A 6000-nucleotide genomic window follows, 5' to 3' on the forward strand; every position below is an offset into this window, starting at 1 on the left:
GTATGACGACGGACGAAAATGGATATCAATAGGTCACCTTAAATTACTCACGTGACCAAAACATTTATCAAATAGATCGAACAGATGTTTGATGTGTATTTTAAACCCCCCCCCCCCAAAAAAAAGTATTAGAAAAAATAATACAGGAAGAAAAAATGTTTTACGTAAGAATTACCGGTAAGGTTGTTTTTTCGATGTTTTCTGTAGTCTTTTTGACGTGTTTGATTTTCCGTTGGAGCAACTGTAAAAAAAAACATATATAGGATAGCAAGTTATTAAAATAGATTGCAATTTCTAGTAATATCAGAATTTGACATTTTGCTTTTATATTGGAAATTAAAATGCATGTACGATTGCGCTTATGGTAAAAATGGAAACTTCTGGCAATTTTCTTTCTTCATTTGTGAATTTATCCCGGAATTTAATCAGTCAAGTCTTAGAGTTTTTTATTGTCATAGGTTATATGTAACTCTTACTAGTTTTTCCCCTATTAATGTCTCTGTAAACGAAGTTTTGAGGGTATATAGTTTTTGCTATGTCCGTCTGTTTGTCTGCAGAAACTTTAATCTTGCAAATAACATTTTACTGGGTGGGACTATGGCTTTCAAATTTGACAGGTGTATTCCTTGTGAAAAGCCCCTTTTTATGGTACCACAAAATTTGACCTATTGACCTTGGAGTCTGACACACTTTTTTTTTTACAAAAAAAATATATTCTTGGACATTTTAAACGATAAGATGTAGGGCTTTCATCCTTCACATATTTAACCCTTGTTACAAGACTTTCATTGGATACCAACAACTTTGACCTTGGTATTAGTGTTTCATAAACACATCTTGTTTTTCAATGATGCTTTAAGTAACAGTAAATAATGACGTCATTATACGTAATTTTGCATCAACATTAAAGGTTCTAAAGTAAACGATGCTTACTTTTGCATTATAATGCTACAAGAATAATGGTTGCATGTAATACGATATTCCCATGCATAATCATTTTTGTCTTAATATCTCATTAAATAGTTGTAATATATAGTATACGTCAATGGTGTATAAAACTATTAGTATATAGTTTCTATGTTGATCAGTTTTACATTTCACTATGTTTGATGCCAGAAAGACATCCATTAATTTTGAATTCATTTTTCAAACCAAACTTTTTACTTTGTGCAGGATTGTAAAACCAGTTCGTTTAATTTTAAAATCAATGACAGCTTTTGGCGAAATTTCAAATTTATAATGTGTTTGATATATGTGCTTAAACAGTTAAGTTAATATCCCTTTGATAAGAGCGATAACTTTCCGGGGAATATTTTCCAAGCAATTTAATGGATTGTCAAGTAAGGGTTTAGTAATGAGGACTATTTTACAACCACATCATTCAGATCTGATGAATGATACAGATGTTGATGTCTATTTTCCCTTGCCAATATTTTTATTAACTTGTTTACCGGGTTTTAGAATATGGGCCAAATTGTTTAATTATTTACCTAAATGTTTCCATTTGATAACCTTTGTCTTTTAATTAAGTAAGATATCTCAGATGCAAAATTTTTATTATCAATGGATTAATATTTTTTTCAGTTAAAAAATTTCAAGAACGATAATGGAAAGGCAACTATTGTAACTATTTTTTTTACAAGCACAGAAAAAATGTAATACTCTGATTAAAGCGGCATTGTGACACACAAGGGGGAAATTTGACAATTGTAGAATTTTTGAATGACCCTTGCTAATTTTGTTTAATTCCTAAAAGTATTAGGTTTCAGAAAATTACAGGTTTCAGAACGTAAATATTTTACTTTAAGGAGAAAAATAAAAGTAAAAATAATTTTAGTATAACCCAGACAGAAAATATTGCTCAATACTTCTTCCACCTCATTCTACGCGTGCGCAGAAAAGTTGAATGTTTCCATAGTTACCATAGTCTCAAGTACCCAGGAAAGAATGTAAGTATACCAAAGATTTAGAGGCAATCTTTTTAAAACTTTGTTAGAACATATTTCTCACCTTTCCATGCTCCAGCTGAATGTTGTTTACAAATTTGAGGTAAAAATAAAAGTGGCGTGACCTTGACACACACGAAAACAACGAAACGGTAGATACAACCTTTGTTTTTCCGGCACTTATATCGTGCAGTTTTTTCTTGCAGTTTGTCATATCTTAGCTATATACTCACAATTTTCATACGTCTTTCTCAGTATGCTACAGAGACATGATTTTGACTCATTGTGTCCTTTTAAAAAGCAACGCTGCATTATGTTTTGTTTAATATATATATACATGTATATATATATATATAAATATATATATATATATATATATATATATCATTTAATTGTATCTTGAGACTAAAAATTATTGATCTTTTTGTTTAACATTTCGAATTTTTTTTACACCATGATTATTATCATACCCATTTCTGAAAAAAAAATAATCAACGCTTTATACTACAAACCATTTTCAATTTGAATTTTGTATTGTTAATTCGGATGAAAAAAAGTTGGTGATATTAGTAAATGCAACTAGTTTGTAATGTTACCTGACTGGTCGGGGGTCTATCAATATTACTTGAATTAGCGGTTTAAGGTACATTTCCCCATTAAAAATAATGTCAGTGTTTTGGTTGTCCCCCACTTCCAAAGTGGGAGTTATTAATTTCGGTCTATCTTTCCGTCTGTCTTTCTGTCTGTTACACTTTCGTTTCTGCGCCATATCTCGCGTTGAATTAACAAAAATTAAGCATACGTTAAGGTCATGATCTAGTTAATGAAAGGTGCCTACAGATATATAAAATAAAAAAAAAACCCACTAATGATGTTTTATTTATTTTAGTCAAATAATGTATTTCGGGGCATAATTTGTAGGTAAACAAGATACAAAAATCATATTTACAATGTAAAACTGTCATTTCCAATGAAAAAATAAGAAAACAAGTCATAATTATGGGAGTTTTTTTTACATATCAGACATGGAAAATATATCCCGATTGACTGCTATTTTTCAGATGACGATAATTTGCATGTTCTTGGTCTCTTCTTTAAAATAATGTCAAATTAAATATAGAAATCGGACTTTTCATGTGATTTCATATTGAATTCCATGAAAATACTTAATTTTCTAAAAAATTCCATTACAGCCGTAAAGTACGGGAGATAGCACCAAGAAAGTTAGTCTTAAGTCATTTACTAGATATTGACTTTAAATAAATAAACATTAAATACAAGCTAAACTGCCCTAAGTGAAGAAATATTAATTTAAAAAGCACAGAGAAATTCACTTTTTATGTATACAAACTTCCGTCTCTCCAAGCAATAAAGATATTTTAATCAAAAATATATTACCGTAAACTTGTCTTCATCTGTTACTTCTAGATTTCTTGAGAAAATAGGAAATAGAAACAAATATTAAGTCAGGTACATGAATGAGTCGTTTATGAGTTATGTGCACTTCTCCCATTTAAATTCTTACCTGAAAGTATCCACAATAGTAAATGAAAGTTACCCTGATGCCCTTAAGGCGGCTTGTCCTTCCGCATCACGAGTTTCCTCCAATTTTAAATCAAAGTTTGTGTCATATAGGAAAACTGTAGAGAAACACTATATTATACATTTTAAACACTATATTATAGAAAAAGAAGGAAACTATATTCAATTCTTTGGAAAATAAAACTTTTTGGGGTGATAATTTTTTTTGTCAAAAAAAGAAAAAAAAAACATTTCTCCTTAAGGTCCATTGGAAAAACACACACATAAAATATTAGTGCTATCGTATTGCTGTGTCTTTTAAGGAAGACTCTTCAAGGATAAAAAAAATCGTAGACAGCTAAGTGAAAAAGTCGTACTATCATATTGCCTTTGAAATGGTGATGATTACCTTGCAATATAAAACTAGAGGTACTGTGAGCAATGAGCTCACTAAATGATACCCCCCGCCTCCCATAATGTCCATGTGTTGCCATGTATTGTTTTACGGTAATGTGTAAAGAGGAATAACTCGTCCTATCAAATGTTATCCAGTAGCTTCTATATGTGACATCATAGGTAAACATATAATGGCAATGTCCATGTTTTGCTATGGGAAACCTAAAATACGCGTCGAATGAAAAAGTAAAATAGGAGGTGCACAATTGTAATATGTAATAAAGATTCTGTGAAAGTTTCATTAAATTTCACTCAGTAGTATAAGAGGAGTTGCGGATAAGAGATAAAGCGTAACAGACGGACGGACGGAAATCCCGATTACTATATACCCTCCCACTTTTCAAGCGGGGGGTATAACAAGAGGTACAGTGAGCAATTAGCTCACAAAATGATACCCCCCGCCTCCCATATGGTTATAGCTGATAACAAGACCATGTTTTGCTGTGGCCGGGAAACCCAAAATATGTGTCGAATCAAAAAGGAGGTGTACAACGGTAATATGTAATATTGATTGATTGATTGTATACTGTTTAACGTCCCACTCCAGAAAATTCTACTGATATGGAGACTTCACCACTGCCGACGAAGGGCTGCAAATTCAGGCCTATGCTCGGCACTTACGGCCTTTGAGCAGGGAGGGATCTTTATTGTGCCACACCTGCTGTGACAAGGGGCCTCTGTTTATACGGTCTCATCCGAAGGACCGCCCCATTTAGTCGCCTTTTACGACAAGCAAGGGGGTACTGAGGACCTATTCTAACCCGGATCCCCACGGGGCGTAATATGTAATAAAGATTCTGTGATAGTTTCATTAAATTTCCCTCAGTGGTATAAGAGGAGTTTCGGATAAGAGATGGGTACCCTAAAGCGTAATAGACGGACGGACGGACATACAGACAGCTGGACGGACATACCGATTACAGTATACCCTCCCAATTTTCAAAGGGGTCACGGTGACCTACTTTTGAATAGTTTAGGTACTTTCTTAGAATCTTTAAACTTTGTCAGTTAGTGCATCTTGAGTTTTCGGAGAACGTTGACCAAAAAGCAGGTCAACGTAACTTCTTTTGACATTTTATGGCCATATTTAAGTATCTCGGATACTTATTGGCTTAGAATTGTTAAAATCTGTCAGTTGATGCATCTATTGTTTTCAGAGAATGTCGACCAAAAAGTAGGTCACTGTGACCTACTTTCGAATATTTTAGGTATTAATTTGCATCATCATAAAAAAAAGCTAGGTCACTGTGACCCAAGTTTGACATAAGGCTAAATTAGGTATGTCTAAGATACTTATTAACTTAAAGTCATCAAACTTTGTTAGTTGATTCATTTTGGGTTTTCGGAGAGTGTCGACCAAAAAGAAGGTCATGTTGGTAAAAATATTAACAGAAGTGATAGATTGTACGATTGTATCAGAAGAGCGATTCAAGGCCCTTGCGTCTCTTGTTACTAAAGATGCCAACTTACCCCTTACAAACATTGGGCTTCTGTTCAATTTCTTCCCCTTATCTTTAAAATTTATTTCAATCTGTGGACTCTTCGGTTCGTCTTCTTTCACGTTTTGGTCAATCTCAGAACTTTTAGGTCTCTCACCCCCATCCTCTAAATCCTGCAGTAACTCATTATCAACATCATCAGCTCTTCCATGCGGACAGATTAATTTCGAGCGCAAGAAATGAATAATACACCACAGAATAAAATGAACTAGGCAAGCTGGTAAAGCTATAAGTTGGAAATGCATCGGAAATATGCTCTTCACGCTAAATTCTTCCAAGAAATCTGTTTGAAGTTGCGACCAATAGAATTTGCTCTTTTCATGAACTTCTTCGAAAGTGTGGCTAAAATGTTAAAAATAAATAATTGTTTGAGCAAAAGGCCCATGGGGCTTTTAAGTCATCTGACTATAATGTAACAATTGACTTTGTTTCATGTTTGAAATCGAAGGTCGTGAATTTAACAATTTTAAAAGAGGTACTATTGCTCATCATAACTAGACAATAAACATGCTTATACATGTACTCAGTCAGAGTAAAGGAGCAAAGAAAAATAATACGTTTCCACTCGGGGAAATTGG

General features: G+C 33.1%; 1 long non-coding RNA gene across 1 annotated transcript; it reads right to left on the reverse strand.

Annotated features, from left to right (window-relative positions):
• Positions 1-175: 175 nt before the first annotated feature.
• Positions 176-5529, reverse strand: LOC134274691 (uncharacterized). The gene is made up of 4 exons (XR_009993679.1): positions 5394-5529; positions 3505-3586; positions 3345-3378; positions 176-241 (listed from the first exon to the last, which is right to left on the reverse strand). It is a non-coding gene; the product is annotated as an uncharacterized LOC134274691 (long non-coding RNA).
• Between the last annotated feature and the right edge of the window lie 471 nt (positions 5530-6000).

Source organism: Saccostrea cucullata, unplaced genomic scaffold, assembly GCF_032062105.1.
Source record: "Saccostrea cucullata isolate Sc308-1 unplaced genomic scaffold, CSIRO_AGI_Scuc_v1 ctg1497, whole genome shotgun sequence".
Lineage (NCBI taxonomy): Eukaryota > Metazoa > Mollusca > Bivalvia > Ostreida > Ostreidae > Saccostrea > Saccostrea cuccullata.